Below are 22182 nucleotides of genomic sequence, written 5' to 3' on the forward strand. Positions count from 1 at the left end.
TCGTTTCACTTTACACCAAAGAAGTTCATGAATTATTTTCTAATTAGTTATAAATAGCTTGGATTCTGTCGTGGGATTGTTGGAACTTTTGGGATGATGTTTTAATTTTTAACGTTTTCTATGGCTAGGAACTTTAAGGTGAAAATTGTCTTAGTTAATTTTTGTTTAAATTTTTAGTTTGTTAGTTTTTTTTTTTTTTTTTTGAGTTTTTTTTTTACTTGAGGACAAGCAAAAAGCTAAGTTTGGGGGTATTTGATGAGTTGATATTATACTATATATTTTACCTTATTATTAGTTATTTTGGTTGAATTTTTAATACTTTGTTATATATTCCAATGTAGGACATTCGACTTTCTTTTGAGTAAAATGTGATCAAACAGACGATTTTTGGAGTGCTTCTAATTGGAGGACGTTCGTGAGTATCTCAACCTGTTCGTGTCAAAGTTTCAAAATTTTCTACCAAGCGGTTTATTTATGGCGAGGAAATAAAGGATCTGCATGCAGTGCTGTCAAAGTGACATTTTGGGCTTATTTGGGCTTTTTGGCGTCCAAGATGATGTCTTTTGTGTTCGAGACATCTCAAGTTTTAATTCAAGTTGTTTTGGGCCTGTTTTGGAGTCCTGAAGATCCTTCTTTGTGGCTGGGCAGATTTCCCAAAGTTAGAATATGAGTGTATTTCCTGGTTATCGTATTCTATTATGTTTCCTAGTTTTAAGAAGACCTTTTTTTAGTAAGGATTATATATTTTTAGTATTATAAATAAGGCTAGCCATTCAATTTGGAGAACGTAGAGAGCTTTTGACGTTCAAGGTGTTTTCTATCTTTTTTCTATTTCAATAAAATTCCTTTTGTTTTAGAATTGTTCGTAACTAATTTCCATTTGCTATGACTGGGCCACGAGCCTTAGCATGAATATGTAGTCTTTATTGAATTGCTTATGATATTATGCATGTATACTATGAATTATTAATCAGTGTGTTTAAACTAGTTTATATCTTAATGCTTAGCTACCATTAGGATGTTTAGATAAGTAATTAGATGTAATTCGGTTGAAATATCATCGAAGAATTGAGTATTGCTTCTTGTGGTTAATAATTGTAATTTCACTTAAAGCGAATATCACGCTCTTAGGCGTTGCACGATTTTCACAAAACTTAATGAGTCTTGCATGTTTACGTTTGGTCTGAATATCACAGACAGATTACATGTTAGATTTATGTTCTTGCTTGAATATCACAAGGAGAATATGCATGAGGAAAACCTAACCTTCTAAACCCTAAAATACTCTTGCAAATAATTTTTTTTGTGTTTTTATTGGTGCGAGAATTATATGCGCACAAATTAAACCCTCTTTTTGACAATTGTAGTATAAGTATAAGTAGGGATCGTTCTGGACCGGGGATTAGGAGGGATTGCAAATCTCTTGGAAACTGACTCAAAAACGTAAAATAAAGTTTAAAACACTAAACTAGACTCAAAGAATGCAAAATTAAAGTTTAAAACACTAAGACAAACCAAAAACTCAAAATGCTTTAAAAACACAAACTAAATTGAATTCTAACTAAAATGAACATTAAAGCAAAAGGGGGATTGAGGTTTTTACGAAAATTGAAATAACGAAACAAGTTAATAAACTAGACAGAATGTAAATATGAAATTTATGAAATGGAATGAATGGATGATAGAATAGCTAAGGGGGTCATCTCCACATATGTTACACTTGCATAATAAAAAGATTTCCAATTGCATTTCAATAAATTATGAAACTCATCACCCCGGGTTAATTAGGTCCGCTTAAATTAACCGTCAAGTTTTCCTTAAGTTAATGAATTGGATGGGTTAGCGCAACGCAATTCACAACATTCTCCAAAAGTCCTTTACGTGAACAGCACAATAAAGATACAATCAAAGATCATTAAGCATTATGAAAACTATAAGTGTTGACGAGGCATTCGTTACTATGATGAGCATGAAACTCGTGCCAAGAATTCATTTAACGCGATTGTTTATAAGCAACCTCCACTACTTGTGAATATAAGTTCATAACGATTAGGTGAAAATCACTTATATTCTAGCGTCATATTCATGCATGAAAATTAAGCGCGCATTCTTAATAAACATACATAAATAAGTTATCAATCAAACGGTTAAACAAATTGAATCAACAACTTATGAAATGCAATTAGAAGTAATCAAATCAAAATGCAAGCATAAACATATATTTCGAATCACCCCCTAGCTAAGGGGGGGTTTAGTTCCTCATACAAAACAAAGAGAATTAAAATTAAACATTGAAATCAAAGAAACACCTAAACATTCCAACAACTCAAACTTGAATTGTATGAACGTTTAGGCCCTCTTCTCTTCCTCTTTATTGTAGCATAAGGTTTAAGGATAGTTGGTTTGGGGGAATGGAAGTGTGGAATGGAGTGAGGAGTGATGGAAATGGAAAGATGGTTTTTGGATTATAAGGGAAGGGGGACTCACGGCAATGAGGGAATGGAAGTGTTTGTGGTGTGTTGTGTATGAAAATGAGATCTCCATGAATGAATGAATGCAAGGGTATTTATAGGAGTAGTGGAGGGAACATATGGCTATGTCATTTGTAGGTGAAGTAGGTGGATGTTGTAGGTGAAGTGGATGTTGTAGGTGAAGTAGGTGGATGATATGTTAAGTGATAAGTGATAACTGATATGATATGTGGTTATGATATGATAAGTGGTTAAGTGGTGATGATAAGTGATAAGTGCATGTGGGTTAACTAATGAAGGAAATGCATGTGCAATGACAATGTGTTAGAATGGATGTGTGTTATGCATGGCATGATTGGGATTAGGAAAGGTTTAAATGTCCTAAAACTAAAGAGAACAAAGTTCCAACACTTTGGCTCCAATTAGGTCTTCAATTTCGTCCAACACTATGGCTTCAAGCATAAGCTATCCGTCCTTAGCCCAAAAGTGCTCCAAAAGTCTCCAAAATGCATCTTTTTGCTCCTTTAGCCCTTTGGACCTACAAACACACGAAAATAGCTTAAAGTACTAAAATAACTAAAGAAACATAACGTAAATGTACGAGAACAAGCCATTTAAGTCGCATAAATATGCTCCTATCAAATACCCCCACACTTAGCTTTTGCTAGTCCTCGAGCAAAACAGAAAAACAAAACAAAAAGAACAAAACACAACCTACACCTTCCAACAATCGTATCAGGGACTTCCAATGCACATGACAAGTTAAAAATCATTATTCTCACAGATTTGAGCCATCTTTACACTTAAGTACATTCTTAATCATAGTCACCACATACTAGTTCACAATTAAGCAATTAAAACACATTTCAAATGTAGTAACATGCCTTTAGAGAATTCCCTCAATTTCTTACTAGATGTACTCTCGTTTTTCACACAGATTTTCTGACTACACACCCTACACTAGGTATATGTGAGAAGATTGATGTAAACATGTAGACGAACACTCACATATGTTATAATAAGGAAAGCATTTTCTGGAGTTAATAAGCATGTTTAGATATGATCTCATGAATGGAATGCTACTACTTAGACGCGAGAACCAGTGACACCATAAGCTCATACCAAGTTCAAACTCCACAATTGAAATACATAACACTCAATATAGAAGTCAAAGGGTAGTAACGGGGCTAGGGTATTGGCTAACAATGAAAGGTGAAGGATAAACAAACATTCTTAAAGCAATAGTGAGCAAAGTATTGAATTAGGCACTTAGAATTCCCTTAAGAACGTAGAAGTCAACTTTGAACACCCAAGGGAAAATCACACAAAACTTAGGGCCATATTCAACTTTTTGGACCCTTTCTTCAACCATCAACGCTCGTGAGTTCATTCTTACTTATTTTCACTCCTTTTTTTTTTTTTTTTTTTTTTTTTCTTTTCTTCTTTTTCTTTTAAATCTCAAAACATACATATAAACGTAAGAACAAACTTTTACTCCCCCACACTCATTTTCTTGCATAATGTAACTCAAAAGGAATTCATTTAAGTCATGCTCACTAAACTTTAAGAACAAGGGTGGGGATTGTCCTAAACTAGGCTAGGTGAGGAAAATGTGGGTAAACAAAGAATAAAGGCTAAACAAGGCTCAACGGGGTTAAAACTTACAACATATACGAAGTATGGGAAGTAAGGCTATTTGGCTATGGTGGTGGTCACTACACAACTTCTTCTTGAATATGTGTTATGCAAATCAATAACATGCTTTGAATGAAATGGGCATGAGTTCTAGCATTTAGTTCTATCATGATACAATTGCATTCTAAGTAGCAACCAAGCAAGGAATAATGAGATCATGCAACAACTTTAGAAAATAAAGAATCACAGAAAATAACTCTCCAAAGAAAGTAATGGCTCGAGTCTCACAGGGATGTAGCGTTTGTTTGAGTTTCTTCCTTCAAGCATGTTACAAAAACGAATTTTTCTTTTATGATTGCATGTGAAGTCATACATTATAACCATAACCAAGCATATACCAAGAGTAAATCAAACTTTTCTCTATGTTTATAACTCTTTCTAACCGTCATGCAATTATAAACCAAATCCTTATCATTGTGTTGGAAGGTACCCTAAGACACAAACACACAAAAACGACTTTTAAAACAACTCTTTTTGGGTTTTTCTAAACAATTTTTCAAATTTTTATGGGATTTTCGAATTATAAAACAAAACACACTAAAACACTCTAAAACAACTTAAAAACACCTTAAAACAGCAAGGAACAACATTAGAAGTTATGGTGGATAAAACCCTACGAATTTGCATCAAAACACTTTAGTTACCCCCCCACACTTAAATCAAACATTGTCCTCAATGTTTTAAGCATATGGTTCACACAAAACATAAGTAAACACACAAAAAACAACTAAACATACTAAACATGGCAGAATGTAATTAACAAAGAGAAGAGTTTAGGGACGCAAATCTGGTTATGGAGTGTAAATTCCCTCTTCTCCTTGGTGATTGTATTGAGGCATGATCTTGGTGATTCCACAGGCTTACTCTTGAACTGGTTTCCGCCCATCATTGATTTTCCTTTGTGCTACTCTTGAACTGGGCAGCAGGATTCCCTTTCGTGTCTCCCCCGAAGGTCTGAGCTTCCTCCTGCTATCTGTTTCTTTGTTCAATCTTTGCAGGAGTGGTCCCTTCTCTGGAAGTGTATCAACCGTTGAAGATGACTACTCGAGAGCAACGCTAGGTAAGCAATCAGGAATAGATTCCAGGCAGTTGGCTCCAGATCGGTAGACTGACTCCAAGTGCCGGCTGATTGCTTCTTTTACTTTGCCATGCAAGTAAGAACAAGAACAAAGAAAAAGACAGGGAAAGAGCATGATATGAGATATTTTTGCTTTTGACCTTGATGATATGAGATACCTTTGCTTTGAAGAAGCGGTGAATGAATCAGCACATGCTTCAATCCGCCGTTTTCTCCTGGGTCATATGTACTCCAGGCTTCTGGTATCATCTTTGGGGAAGAAGAAAGAATTGAGTATTTCGAAAGGCTTTGCTGGGAGTGCGCCCTCAGAGGTGAGGGAGAGTTGGGCATTTTCTTCAGGTTTGCCCTGCCATAAAAGACGAAGGTCGACATATATAGAGATAATATCAAGTGGTGGTACTTTTTACCCTTGTCGACAAACGTTTTGATCCCGCAAATCCGGCTCTTTGAAATAGTGGCGCCTCTTCGATCTTTGAATACGCCTCTTCGATTTCTGAGCAGGCGCCCCTTCGATTTCTGAACGACGCCCCTTCGCTTTCTGAACGACACGTGGTAGTGCAGATGCGGCTCCTTTTGACAAAGCTGCACGCGTCTTCTGAAAAGCAGAGAAAGTGTCGCCGAACTTTGCGCTTGTCGGCTAAAGATGTGTAGATGCGATGATGGCCTCCACGTGTTTTCAGCTTTGTCAGAAATCTTTTGACAAAGTTGAACGCGTTTTCTTGAAAAGCCGAGGGGGCGTCGCCTAAATTACGCCGGAAAATCCGGCTCTTTGAATCGGTGGACGCGTCGTCTTGGCTTTTTATAGAGCTATCAATCACCCCAACACACACACTCTGAAGATTTCCCATTCCTGAAACTCGACTCCGGCCCTTTGTGAAATTTTAACTCCATCCACCCCTTCTCTTTGAACATCGTTGAAAAAAAATGGCGAACTCATCGAACCTTAGCTTAGATTTGAGTCTCAGCAGCGATCCGGTTGCGCCCCGTCAAGGTAATGTATGGCGCCCTTCTTTTTTATCTTCTAACGGTCCTCTTTCAGGTGAAGACTCTGTGATGCAGGACGCCACAACAGCTACAATAGTAGCTAAAAACCTCCTCACTCCAAAAGATAGTAGGCTGCTGTCAGGACGGTCCGATGAGTTGGCCGTTCAAGAGTCCCTCGCACTTAGTGTTCAGTGTGCGAGTTCTGTGTCCAACATGGGCCAACGCCTGCTTGCTCGATCCCGCCAAGTGGAATCGTTGATGGCAGAGGTGGAAAGACTTAAGCAAGAGATCCAGCAGCTTAAGTACGAGAATAGAAGTTTGCATGTGCTTGCAAATAACTATTCGTCGGGGATGAAGAGGAAGCTTGATGAGCTGCAAGAATCTGAGGGTCGAATTCACAGTGACCGTCAAAGGCTTGCGTCTTATCTCCAGAGGCACCTTTTTCCTGGGTCATCCAGCGTTTGGCCAAGTATTGAGGCCTGGAATGCTCTAGCTCCGATGCCTTCCGCTCCGATGCCTTCCGCTTCTATGCCTCCTGCTTCTATGCCTTCTGCTCCTATGCCTTCCGCTTCTATGCCTTCCGCTTCTATTCCTTCTGCTTCGACGCCTCGTAGTGGGGCTTCACGTAAACAACCTTTGTGAAGCTCCACCTTTCTCCATGTTTAGTATCTTTTTTTTTTTTTTTTTTTTTTTTTTTTACATAAATAAAATCAAACGGCATGGAATTTATCTTTGAATGGGCGGTGATACTTGAAATGATCCGGTAATAGTTTAAATTCCAGATTGGGTGCCTGAATCATTAACCACATGTTAGTATAAAAGAAAATTGAAATTCGGGGAGGCGGCTTACCTGTGTGCTCCAAAATGAACTCCAGAATAAACACCCCTTCGAAAGTTATGACTTGTCCCGTGTCATAAAATCCAACTTCCTTGGGAATTGTGGTTTCAAATATGTCCTCTTTGATGCCTTCTACATCTTCTCCAGCCACTACCTTCTCTTGAATCATTCTTCTTGGTGTACAAAGTCCTTTGAAGAATTCAACACCATCTAAAACTTGCTGTGTTGCACCAAGAATTTGAATAGCATTTTGCTCCTTTGGGAAGGCTTCCACGATGTCCTTTTTACTCTCTTCTTGGTTGGGAATCAAAAACCTGCTAGGAAAAGGGACATTGGGTGGAATAACATCAGAATAACATGGAATTGGGACGTCCTTACTGGTGGTGGGTGGTTTAGAGGGCTTAGGGGGCTGCGGCAAGGGTTGTTCTACCCTTGCCGTGTGCATGTCTTCTTCCTCCTCCTCAATTAGCAGCTCTTCATCCACTTCTAGGCTATGTTTGGACATTTTTAGGTCAGCTCCAACCTCCATAGCACTTCCCAAAGTGATAGCATTATGGATTTCAAAATCTTCCTTCGAGTTTTCAATAGTTGAGTTGGAAAGTTCACTTTGCTCTTGAATTTGTTTCATGAACTCCATAATCTGCCCAAATTGCTCGTCCAATTTACCCAACTTCTTGTCTTGATTTTGTTCGTCCTGCGTCAAAGAGGTTAGTAATTGAAAATTTTTATCATTATCCATGGACATACTTGAACTTGATTGGAATTGTTGTGGGGGAGGTTGTGGTGGCTGCATAGGTGTTGTATTGAACTCCTCATATGGTTGCCAATATGCTTCTTGTTGAGCCTCCTTGGCTTGATTTTGTGACCCCTGTGCCAAAGAATTTATTTCATTAAGAATTTGAATATAATCTATTGGCGAACTTGAATTTAATTGAGCATATTGCATATGAAGTTGTGGTGGCTGCATAGGTCTTGAATAGAACTCCTCATATGGTTGCCAATATGCTTCACGTTGAACTTGTTGATCTTCCCACCATATAGAGTTTGAATGATCCCTCCAATCTCTTTGTGGACATTGATTGGCTTGAAATCCTTGCCTATATGAAGCACCAAATGTAGGGACACTCTGCATTGTGGTCCTTTCGGCATACGGCAACAATTTAGAAGTAAGATTTGCCAATTGAGCTTGAATGCTAGCAAAATCCATATCTTACTTCTCTAGTACCTAAAATCAAAGAAAGAGAACTAAATCAAATATCAAAAGTAACAACAAACAAAGAAAACAACACTAAGTTAGAAACTAAAACGAAAACAACTAAACCAAAAAAAAGAAAAGAACCAAGGGATTAGCAAAGTTGCTAATCCCCGGCAACGGCGCCAAAATTTGATGCGAGAATTATATGCGCACAAATTAAACCCTCTTTTTGACAATTGTAGTATAAGTATAAGTAGGGATCGTTCTGGACCGGGGATTAGGAGGGATTGCAAATCTCTTGGAAACTGACTCAAAAACGTAAAATAAAGTTTAAAACACTAAACTAGACTCAAAGAATGCAAAATTAAAGTTTAAAACACTAAGACAAACCAAAAACTCAAAATGCTTTAAAAACACAAACTAAATTGAATTCTAACTAAAATGAACATTAAAGCAAAAGGGGGATTGAGGTTTTTACGAAAATTGAAATAACGAAACAAGTTAATAAACTAGACAGAATGTAAATATGAAATTTATGAAATGGAATGAATGGATGATAGAATAGCTAAGGGGGTCATCTCCACATATGTTACACTTGCATAATAAAAAGATTTCCAATTGCATTTCAATAAATTATGAAACTCATCACCCCGGGTTAATTAGGTCCGCTTAAATTAACCGTCAAGTTTTCCTTAAGTTAATGAATTGGATGGGTTAGCGCAACGCAATTCACAACATTCTCCAAAAGTCCTTTACGTGAACAGCACAATAAAGATACAATCAAAGATCATTAAGCATTATGAAAACTATAAGTGTTGACGAGGCATTCGTTACTATGATGAGCATGAAACTCGTGCCAAGAATTCATTTAACGCGATTGTTTATAAGCAACCTCCACTACTTGTGAATATAAGTTCATAACGATTAGGTGAAAATCACTTATATTCTAGCGTCATATTCATGCATGAAAATTAAGCGCGCATTCTTAATAAACATACATAAATAAGTTATCAATCAAACGGTTAAACAAATTGAATCAACAACTTATGAAATGCAATTAGAAGTAATCAAATCAAAATGCAAGCATAAACATATATTTCGAATCACCCCCTAGCTAAGGGGGGGTTTAGTTCCTCATACAAAACAAAGAGAATTAAAATTAAACATTGAAATCAAAGAAACACCTAAACATTCCAACAACTCAAACTTGAATTGTATGAACGTTTAGGCCCTCTTCTCTTCCTCTTTATTGTAGCATAAGGTCTAAGGATAGTTGGTTTGGGGGAATGGAAGTGTGGAATGGAGTGAGGAGTGATGGAAATGGAAAGATGGTTTTTGGATTATAAGGGAAGGGGGACTCACGGCAATGAGGGAATGGAAGTGTTTGTGGTGTGTTGTGTATGAAAATGAGATCTCCATGAATGAATGAATGCAAGGGTATTTATAGGAGTAGTGGAGGGAACATATGGCTATGTCATTTGTAGGTGAAGTAGGTGGATGTTGTAGGTGAAGTGGATGTTGTAGGTGAAGTAGGTGGATGATATGTTAAGTGATAAGTGATAACTGATATGATATGTGGTTATGATATGATAAGTGGTTAAGTGGTGATGATAAGTGATAAGTGCATGTGGGTTAACTAATGAAGGAAATGCATGTGCAATGACAATGTGTTAGAATGGATGTGTGTTATGCATGGCATGATTGGGATTAGGAAAGGTTTAAATGTCCTAAAACTAAAGAGAACAAGGTTCCAACACTTTGGCTCCAATTAGGTCTTCAATTTCGTCCAACACTATGGCTTCAAGCATAAGCTATCCGTCCTTAGCCCAAAAGTGCTCCAAAAGTCTCCAAAATGCATCTTTTTGCTCCTTTAGCTATTTGGACCTACAAACACACGAAAATAGCTTAAAGTACTAAAATAACTAAAGAAACATAACGTAAATGTACGAGAACAAGCCATTTAAGTCGCATAACCCTAAAATACTCTTGCAAATAATTTTTTTTGTGTTTTTATCCCTACCTTTTTCAAAGGGTAAAAATCCTACCAAGAAATTGACGCAGTTACCGAGGATTTTTATCACCTACAAAAGTAAGGATAAAGACACTTAAAATACTTGCAAGAGAACAAGGTAATTGTAGTATATTCGGCTCTAAGTTCTCCACAGTGATTGAATGAATAATTTGTATCTAACCTAATTCTTAATTAACAACTTAAAACAAAGTTTGAGAAAAGTTTGATTTTATGACCTAAAATAATAAAAGGATAAATTACACAAAACTACCCCAACTATGGGTCAAACGATATTATCATACCTCATTTTTTTTAAATGACAATGTCATACTTCATCTTACGAATTTGTTCCAATGTTAGACCTCCGTCAATTTTTCTGTTAATTTCTTTATTAAATACTGATGTAGCTAGAGAAAAATCTACTTTCTAATCCAACTGGATTAAAAAATAATTAAATATTAAAAAATTAAAAATAAAATTATTTTTTTTATATAAAATTGTGGGATCCACCTCTACAAACCTTTCCCCACCCGTCCCCCAACATTCCTCCACCCATCTCCCCCATTCCTTTCTTCTCCGATGAAACCACCAACCCAGTCGTTGTCTCCGGCTACCCCACCTCAACCTCTCTTCTCCGACGAAACCCAACATCTCTCGTACGAACCTCGTCATACGATCTTCCAATATATCAATCTCCTCGTCATCCCACCCCCTCCTCCCTCTGACAAATCTGAAGCTGCCGTCGGCCTTTCCGGAATGCGAGGCCATTCCCTGTGACCAACTCGAAGTCGCCTTCCAGGTCGTCAAGCTCGAGATCGCCGACCGAGTAGTTTTGCCGGTCGAAAACTCCTTTGATGGGGACACAGAGCACCGCAATTTGACGAACCTCGAGGAATGACTGGGTTCCACGGCTCCGTTTTGGAGGGAGGGAAGGTGAAAAAATTAAGAAAATCGCCCTCGTCCTAGTGCACATGGAAGGTTTGTCCGTGATGGTCTCTCTCCAACTCATGGGATGCAAAGCCCTGCCACTCCTTCATGATATCCAAAAAGTTTTCGAATTTCAAATTTCGAATTTCTGTGAAATTTTAGAACTTTTTGGCTTCTGGGTTCTGTTTTTGGTGTGGATTTGTTACTGAATTTATTGGTTTTTGAATGCGGATTTGTAATTGAATTTATTCGTTTTGGGGGCAGATCTGGGTTTGCATGTAATGTGCTCTGAAATTTTGATGAATTTTGCAATTTTTGAAGTCTTGAATGTTACATGGTGTTGTTTCATGTTTTAGGTGAAGGAATTTTGATTGTGTTTAAGGAGGACGAGGAAGTAGGGGAACGGAAGAGGGGGTGAGGGAAGACGAAGGAGATGACCGGCGTTCTGGAGAGAAAAGGAGGAGAGATTGCCCTTGAAATCCCATTTCCATTTTTATTTCCCAGATTTGTTAGACTTAGATTGTATTTGTGATAGATTTGTTCGATCCCATTTCCCCTTTGAAATCCCATTTCCATTTTGATATAGATTAATGTCGACTGGGTTGGTGGTTTCATCAGAGAAGAAAAGAATGGGGGAGACGGGTGTAGGAAGGTTGGGGGACCGGTAGGGAAGGGTTTGTAGAGGTGGATTCCACATTTTTATATAAAAAATAATTTTATTTTTAAATTTTTAATATTTAATTATTTTTTAATCTAGTTGGATTAGTGAGTGGGCTTCTCCTCTAACCACGTCAGCATTTAACAGAGAAATTAACAGAAAAACTGATAGAGGTTTGATATGGGAACAAATTCGTAAGATGAGGTATGACATTGTCATTTTTAAAAGATGATGTATGATAGTGTCGTTCAACCTATAGTTGAGGTAGTTTTGTGTAATTTACCCATAATAAAAACGAATTTAATAAAAACAGTTAAATAAATTGGCAAAGTAAAAAAAACAAAAAAAAATTTGACCAAAAAAAAAAAAAAAAAACGATTTTGAAAATTAATTTAAGCACTAGGATTTCACTGTCCGTTTAACAATTATATGTAATTTTACCAATTACTTATGAATTACTTTGTTTGTGATATTCAGATTAAATGTAAACATGCAAGACTCATTAAGTTTTGTGAAACCCATTTGAAAAACTATGCAACACCTAAGAGTGTGATATTCGTCTTAAATGAAATTATAATTATTAACCACAAGAAGCAATACTCAATCCTCCGGTGATATTCCCACCGAATTGCATCTGTTTACTTATTTAAACATCATAATGGTAGCTAAGCATTAAGATATAAAGACAGTTCAAATACAGTGATCAAATAATTCAAAGTATGCATGCATAGTATCATAAACAATTCAATAAGACTACATATTCATGTTAAAGCTCGTGGCCTTGCCCTAGCGAACGAAAATTAGTTATGAACAATCATATAACAAAAGGAGTTTTATTGAAATAGAGAAAAGATAGAAAACACCATGAAAATAAACTTGAATCGTCAAATGCTCTCTACGTTTTCCAAATTGATGCGTTCCAAAACCCTAATGGCTAGCCTTATTTATATTACTAAAAAATAAAATCCTTACTAGAAAAGGTCTTCTTAAAATTAGGAAACATGATGGGATAAGATAACCAGGAAATACATTCATATTCTAACTTTGGGAAATATGTCCTGCCACAAAGAATCCCACATTTCTATATCTCTAGGACTCCAAAACTAGCCCAAAACGACTTGAATTAAAGTTTGAGATGTCCCAAACATAATTTCAATAGTTTTCGAACACTAAAGACCTCATCTTGGATGCCAAAAAGCCCAAATAAGCCCAAAACATCACTTTGACACCACTGCACGGGGTTCCTTTATTTCCTCGCCATAAATAAACTGTTTGGTAGAAAAATGTGAAATTTTGATACGGACAGGTTGAGATACTCACAAACATCCTTCAATTGGAGTCACTCCAAAATTCATTCGTTTGATCATATTTTACTCAAGAGGAAGTTGAATGTCTTACATTGGAATATATAACGAAGTATCCCAAATTCAACCAAAATAACTAATAATTCTAACTAATAATAAGGTAAAATATATTGTATAATATCAACTCATTAGCGGGACATTGGAAGATGAGTTCTCAATGGACGTGTCTACGTGTAGAATGTGGCGTTGCGATTAAAAATATGTGTGTAGGTCTGGGAGAGAGAGAGAGAGAGAGAGAGAGAGAGAGGTCCCTTCATAAATACTCATGCTAGGGTATTTTAGAGATCTTCAGAGTTCTTGTAAGGAAAGTAATCTTCATCAAATTGGGAGACTATCTAGGATGAGCTAATCAATTTTCCTTTGCTTAATCCCTAAGATATTCTAATTTGACCTTAATTAGGATTTCCTTACTTAACAAGCAATATCTTTATTGAGCTTAAGCCTAGTCTGTCTGACTTTGCATGGTATTTTGACTTCGTCTAACTAAAGCTAGTCTAATCTGACTAAGGCTAGTACGATCTAACTAGGGCAAGTCCGATCTGATTAGGGTTGGTCTGATTTGACTAATGTTGGTCTGATTTGACTAAGACTTCTCAGCTTGTTCGCCTAAAGATCATGCGCTATAAGCACGTCGATCCTCCTTGCCACCTAACTTGCCACATGTCTTGGGCCCAAAAAATCATGGTCCCACTCAAACCATGGTATCGCTCCAAGATATAAGTACTTTTAATTATTTAATTACATATTTTATTACGTATATGTCTAGGATAGAAGACCCTAAGCTGGGAATGAGCTTTTTAGATCTTTGGACGCCATCTTTTGTTTTTTGTTACACCATTCACTATGGTAGAATACCCTAAATTCCAGAATTATGAAGAACTTTGAAACTTCGCATGATTGCAAGTCCAAAAATTCAAAGTAATTAGAGGAGTCTCCTTTTGCCCATCCCGTATTGTTTGGTTAGCCACTTGAGAAACTCGATCCGTAATAAGTGTATTTATGATTGGTGGACTATTGGCACATGCATATAGCGCCTTGACCCAAAAGTTTAGTGCACCATCTGACTTTCAGAAATATTATACAACCAGAAAGGTTGTGGGTTATAACATTCAAACTTGAACTCTATGCCATTTGAGGGAATAGTCGAAAGGGCGACCAGAAATCATTCGAGGGTGGCTTTGAACTCCGACCCTGAGTAGGACTACTTCTACCTCATACCAACGTGCTAAGTCAAGTATGTTCTGGACCACCATGTGTTAAGCAAGTCCGAATAAGGCATCTAGACTAGGAAATCCTTGAGGAATTTTATTCTAACGGAGCTTGATGGGATTTTTACCACCTACAAAAGTAGAGATAAAAACACTAAAATACTTGCAAGAGAACAAGGTAGTTCTAGTAAGGGAGCATGATTCTTTCCCCTCCTATTCTTATCCCCTTCCCTCCCCTCCTCTCATAGTGTTCTTTTTGTCTTTCTCTTTATAAACAAATTAATACCAAATGTTATCGTAACCGTTTAAATAGGAGGGGAGGGAAGGGTAGAGAGATTAGGAGGTGAGAGAATCCTCTTCTCTAGTAAGAATGCTCATGCAAGTTCATTCTCTATGGGGATTAATTAAAACACTTTTAAGTAAAAACCAAATTTTAATTAACTATTTAAATCAAAGTTTGGAAAAAGTCGATTTTGATGATCTAAAATAATAAACATGAATTTAATTACAAAGTATTAAAGGAATTGGCAAAATTAAAGAAACTAAAAGAAAACAGTTTTTGAAAATCAAGTTGTAAAAGCACTAGAGTTCCGCCGTCACCTTAACATTCTACGTAGTTCTTCTAATTACTTATGAATTACATATGCATATTTTGAAGGTTAGGTTTTTTAAAGTATGCTCTACTTAGACCCCCAATCTAGAACGTATATCGAACATGCAATCCATTTGCGGTATTTAGATCAATCTAAACATGCAAGACTCATCAAGCTTCATGAAAACCATGCAGCCCTTAAGATGTGGTATTCATCCTAAGTGAAATTACAATTATTAACCACAAGAAGCCTTCATCAATTTGAGGGACAACCCTCCAACCAAAATTGCATCAAATTACTTTTCTAAATATCCTAATGGTAGCTAAGCATAACGACAAATAGATAGCTTCAAACATAGTGATTGAAAAAATACTACATATTCTTACTAAGGCTCATGACCTCGCCCTAGCAAAAAAATAAGGCTCGTGACCTAGCCCTAGCAAAAGAGAATTAGTTATGCATAATTATAATTAAAAAGCAAAATATCACTAAGAAAAGGATTGAAAACACCTTGCAAAATAAAGTTGAATCTTCAAAAGCTCTCTCAGCCGAGTTCTCCAAAGTAATGCGTATAGAACCCTAATGGCTAAATAGCCTTATTTATACTACCAAAAATAAAACTCTATCTAGAAAAGGTCTTCTAAAAACTAGGAAACAAAATAAATTACGAGAAACTAGGAAACACAATAAATTAAGAGAAACTAGGAAACAATCTTCTTGTCAAACATGGAGAAATCTGCTAGCAAACTGATTAGCCACGTTCTGGGCTCAAAACAGCTCCAAAACATGCCATCTTGGACGCCAAAAAGCCCAAATAAGCCTAAAACATCACTTTGACAACTTCGTGCGCTGGTCCTTTATTTCATCGTCATAAATAAATCGCTTCTTAGAAAAATCTGAAACTTTGATACGAACAAGTTGAAAGACTCACAAACATCCTCCAAATGGAATAACTCAAAATCCATCCATTTGATCGCTCTTTGTTGATTGCTTTTTGCTCAAGAGGAAATTGCACGTCCTATATTACGAATATAAATCAAAGTATTAAAATTTCACAAAAATAATTACCAAAGCATATTCAAAATAAGGTAAAGCATATAATATAAAATAGACTCTTTAAAGCTCTGATACATGGAAGTGCTTTAGCCAAGCCAGCTAAGTGTAGTCTGAACGGAAACGCTCAAGTTCGACATATAGGGCTGACAAAAGGATTCAAAAAGTGTTTTCGACCAACATGTAGGTGACCAAGTCTCTAACGAACTTTTGTTTAAGATTCACTATAGACAAACACGTAATTAAGACTGAGAAGGAAGCCCATTCTTGGTTACATGTTGCCTTATTGAAATCCTTTGACCTAGAATGGAGGCAAAGTGACAGAACAAACAGAATCAACAAACAAGACAACTCAAACATGTCAAACTAACGTTAAAATCTGGAGGCCATTTCGGGTATTATTCGACACTTTCTCATCCTTAATCCGATCAATGCATTAACGTAACTCTAGGCAAAAGGCTTTCCATGGGTTTAATATTTAATACATGGTGCCAGAGTAAGGTAGTACTTCGAATATCGCAATAAGAATCTTTATAAATACGTTTGGGAGGTGACGTTTTTCCGAATCAATGTCACCGGGTGCGCATTTGAGCTCTGTTCCAGGCTCACAAGCTTACTCATGTTTCGCCTTAGTACATACTCTTTACTTAAAAGTTAGGTTACTTCGAAAATATTGATGGATTAAACTATATTCTGCAATTAGGAAGCAAATGATGAAAAGATCCAAAGTGTTTTACTCTAATAGGCTTAATGACTAGAGTAAAATAAACTTGACAAAATATTCCTAAAGGCATATGAGCCATTCCAGGAATATATAGGCACATTTTGCCCGCACCAACTTTTCAACTATGCATCTGGAATTCTGACCAGGGGTTTACAATATGGTTCAGTGATAAGCTCATATTTATATATATTTTACATCAAATTCACTTGTATTTTCTTAGTTAGTTCCTTATATTTTTGAGCTATTTACTTTGTTTTTGTGTTTGTAGGATTTGTCAAGCAAAGAAAAGAAAAATAGCACAAGTGGGATTTTAAGTAACAAATTCGTCAAAACTGCCTGTGCAGGTTAGCTGACTTTGGAAGCAAGTTGTGAACAACTCAAAATGGATTAGAGAATGAGCCTTATATTCTTGGAAAGCTAGCATTTCACGGATTGCTAATATCATTTTTTTTAGAAGAAGTTATGGCCGTTTTAACACTGAAAGGTTCCCAAGAGGCTGAGCAGTTTGTAACTGACAAGAAAGCATTGAAAGCAATAAATCCAATAAAACTAGCAGCCAAAATTGATGCAGCTAAGAACAACCCAGCTGACACCTATTCAAATATCCGATGAAATGGAATTAAAATGAGGATTAAGTGGGAGTAATTGGCATAAAGGCTGCCCAAAGAGTTACAATTGTTTTACCATTTTCTCTCACTTATTGTCATCATTAAATGTCTGTTAGTGGGGTAAGTTATGGAGAAGAAACTGTGGCAGCAAGCAAGAACAAAAAGGCTGCAAGTTGCAGCGGCAAAGATAGAAAAAAAAAGATAGAAAAAAAAGGGAAGGAAAGAAAGGAAAAAAGGCAAGGCCGCTGCGTTGGGGAAGGAAGGAAAGGAAGGAGGAAATCTTGGCATTCTCTTCTTTCGGTTTTATCTTCTCAAACTCATGTCTTTCTTTTGGTTTTATTTGAGAATAATGTGTAACTAAATTTTTAGTAGTTAGGGGCTGTTTTGAAGCCCCAAATATGATTCCAAGTTTGTTATGACATTTCATTTGAATTACTTTTATGAATGGATGAAAATTAGTTCACTACTTGTCTCATTGATGAATTCTTTATGTGTTTTCTACAGATGCATACTTAATAAGCATATCTAGGATTCTAATGCTGTGAATATGTGTGTGCCTGCCTTTGTCGAATGAGGACCTACATATGTTATAGAGTAGTACTTGTTCATAGAGTAGTACTTGTTATAGAGTAGTACTTATCTAGGATAAGTAGGACAACACTAGTACTTACGATGCCTTGTGATCACTCAAACTCTTTTTGTTCTTAATGATTTCTACTTGTTAAATCTATGAACACGCCATTCTAGATTGCATGTTAGGGACTAAGTTAAGTTGAAAACACCATTTTCTTAACATACTACATAAGAAAGAGTAATAGGTTGAGTTCTAACATTGAGCCAACTTAAGCATCTTCATCTGGAAATAGAAGGAATTTGAATGAAACATAACATGTTTGCATGATTATTTGGTGGTGGATAGCAATTCCCCTAACTCGTTTTTCTTAATTTGTGAACTACTTAAAATCTGTTTTTATTCGATTTAATTTAAGTAACAAATCAACTCCAAAAATCCCAAAAATTTGTGTGAGTGTAGCTCTGTGTGTCTAGTGTTTTCATATAAAATTTCGTAGACTTTAGATAAGTGTAAGTCAGTCTAATAATTATTTTTCGGTGGCTGGTCAGTAGGGACAACAGCCCAGTTTTTGTGACATTTTAAGTAGATAGATAAAACAATCTTCTACGGGAAAGACCCTTATTTTCATATGCTACAATTGACAAATCTTAGTGTTAATAAGGAAAATCAATAGGACATTTGTGTGCTACTTTGTGGTGTGCTTTTAATCCTATCATTTGGAACTTTGAAAGATTAAATCTTTGAAAAGAGGATCATGAAGCAAACGATAAGGCTCCATTATGAAAGTTGAACGGAAGAAATAAAAAAATATGAAGAGTTCCAACTATGAATGGGCTATTTAAAGACAAAGCAGCAAGTAATCTTACCAGTGAATACAATAGGTCTTTGCCTCGAGATTGGTGGATATGGAGATTGAAGCTACTAAAAGAAATGAATGGCCGTCTCTTCCAAAATATGCCCACGCAATATGCATAATCATTATGATCTTTGTGACACGACATTTGAGACCATACGCTTGAATCTGAAGCGTCTCTATTACTCCACAAGAATCCAGACCAACACAAAAGGAAAAGTTCAAATGGTACGTATTCCAGCTTATCCCAAAAAGCATGATCTTTGGATAACTGTCCATCCTCAAAAGGAACATGTTGCCCTTTCATTTGTAAAGTTATGGGTAGTTATAGGACCATGGTTTTGTCAAGGCCAGAGTAAGGCTGATTTGAATATCACTACCTCAGAAGTTTGGTTATGGACTCGACAACTTGAAGCGGAGCTGGATCAAATGAAGCAATGGTATCACCATCATCAGGTTTCGGGACAATAGGCAAAGTTAGTGACTCTGCTGGAATGACCATGTTTCTTTCGCAAGGCACGAGATTTGATCTGGATATAGACTCAATAAGTTTCCTCATAAGTCTTCGAGTTCTTACAATATGGGATTTAGGGTGCGCCGCAAGTAATCACAACTCCTAAGAGGATGCAATATTTACTTCTAGATATCCTCTAAGATTTTCCTAGCTTAGAACAAGGTTTCCATCCTAAAAAGGTCTATATCCCGGCTAGTTTAAATACACCTATCTAGGGTTCGTCTTTGGTAACGCAATCTCAATATTCTACTTCTCTTGCCCACTACTTGAGTCTAAAATTGTTTGCTAAATTGACCGTCGAAGAGCCTTTGGCCTGCACACATCTTTTCCTTGGTCTTAGGCTTGTTCACTGTTGTTCTCTGTTTTACAGGTTGCTTGAATTTGTGCCTCCACCATCTGCAGCGTTGCATATATTTAGTTCTAACAATTCATTCTCATGATTAGACATTTTTAACCTTATCTTGGCTTTGCGTTCCGATTTATTGGAGTCAAGGCTGATGTAGATAACATCTTCATCGACCTTGAACTTCAGGATGCTATAATCTAAGGGGTTAAGATCTAAATCGAATTCTTTGTAGCTTGGTTGTTGACCCCCCCGACTGTGATTTCTATGTTGTCTTATCTATGGCAGAGCTGGAGCTTTGTTTTCCTTTCCTATATAGTGTTCATACTTTCTACCACCTAGCAAGGTGATCTTCCATGATATTTTTACTTAGCCAGGCGTTGGGTATCGAAGTAGTTGATGGTAAGATGAAGAGACTGTTTTCATTTTATGAAACTAGTTTTTTCCCAATATGGCATTGTGCAGGGCTTAACAAATCTATGACATGGAAAAATACTAAGTAATTGTAAGGTTTTGCCTGAACCGTCTTTTTCACTGTTCCAAGAGACCGGATGAGACTTTCATTGAAGGTGTGATGTGTAGTCTTGCTTTTGTTAATGATGTCTTGGATCCGTATTATCCCAGCTGCATCCTTGAAAATGACGTTGGCGTCGGACCCGTTGTTTACCAAAAAATGGCCGACCATGGCGTTGGGGATTTGGACCTTGATGACAAGAGCGTCATCATGGGGTGAATGGATGAGAAGAACATTATCATGAGGATATTTGAGTCAGAAATGAATGGCTTGTTAATTGTCGCCACCATCCGGGGCTTCTTGCATGCCGTTTTTCTTTCGTTGCGGGTATTTCCCTGGTATTCTTGTTCCCCATAAATGTAGTTGACGCTAAGTGTGTAGCTTTCGGTTGGATCTTGGTCTTTTGAGGGTTCTTGAGCTTTTTGGGGCTTATTTTTTGAAACCTTATGGTTATGGCGTTGGGGCTTCGCTCGTAAGTTCAGATCAGGGGTTCTTGCTGGGATCTAAACAGGCGCTAACTCTGCTGCAGGTCTTATAAAGCAGGAGATGACTTCCTTCAAGGCTTTCACTCATATTTCAAGGTCAACGAACCCCTCATGCTCTCTATTTTGCGAATCTTTTTAGAGCTTGTTGACTATTGCGTAACTCTATAGTAGACTCTCCCAAATTCTACCCATAGGTGGGGTATCTTTGTTGGCGCAATTGCACCATATGGTCACTGTTGTAGTCATAGCAGTAGTAAAGTGATCTAGTCAAGAGGTTCTTGAGTTTAAATTCTCAATGAAAGCACCACGTTGTTGAACCAAATTCGCACATCACTGTGAGCAACAGAGATGCTCGAATCCGTTTAAAGTAAAACAACACACAACCATGAGTAAGCTAAGGACCATAGCGTGTGCGGGTCAAAGGCTCTCCAACGGTCAAGTTAATAAGCAACATTAATACTCAACCAATAGGGTATAAAATAAGTGTGCAAAGATTGCATTACAAGATATGAAACCTAGAAGGGTGTACTTATAGCCTTCGAGGAGACGACTTTTTAGGATAGTTGAATTCGTATTAAATCGGGAGAATCCTAGAGGGTATCTAAGCAATAGATATTGCATCCTCTTAGTAGTATGATTACTTGCGGCACATGTCAATCCTTAGATTGTAAGGACTCTAAGATTATAGGAAACCTGCAGATCATTCATTGCAGGATTAGGTTTTTGAATCTTACAGAACAAGAATGGCCTATCTCAATAAAGGGCTTTACCCACTGATTCTGGAACAAGATGATGGTGGCATCACTAATCCATTTAGTCAGCTTCATTATGAAGGTTGTTGAGTCCATGACTGGACCTCTGAGGTAGGCCTACTTCGATTCGTCTTACTCGAGCCCTAGAAAATTATGGTCCCACGCCTAGGGTCCTTGGATATAAGGAGTTTGAGTACTCTGACGTAGATAATAGAAAGCTCTATTTTTCCCTAAATAATCTGCATTATCTACGTGGTCACTTCAAGAAAAAGGTTGAACAAGTTATGTGTGTTGAGGTGAAAAATATGCAAAAAAGAAAATAAATAGTGGAGATTAACCAAAAAAATGTATACCCTTCATTTATTGAAAAAATTATAAAAAATCAATTAAGGCAACAAGACAACAAAGCAACAAATAGGGGGAGAGACAGAGAAGAACATAAGGCAACAAGGCAAGAAAACAAAAGCAAAACAAAAAAAAGGAGGAAAGGAGCACATAAGGGTTAATGGTGAGGAGGAAAGAAAAACCCAGAAGGAGAAAAGAGCAAAATATTGAAAGCTTTAAAATGCCTTTTGATATTTCTTGGTTTTGGCTTTTGTTTCTCTACTGTGCAGAAGTTGCAGATGCACCCCAAAACAAAGATGGAGGTAGGGACTTTGTAAAGTCCACCAATTCCTCATGGCAGCAACAAAAAGTCCCAAAGCATCTTCATTTCCCTTCAATTCCCCTTTGTTCGGGCA

The sequence above is a fragment of the Pyrus communis genome, chromosome 12 (genome assembly GCF_963583255.1).
Source record: "Pyrus communis chromosome 12, drPyrComm1.1, whole genome shotgun sequence".
Taxonomy (NCBI): Eukaryota; Viridiplantae; Streptophyta; class Magnoliopsida; order Rosales; family Rosaceae; genus Pyrus; species Pyrus communis.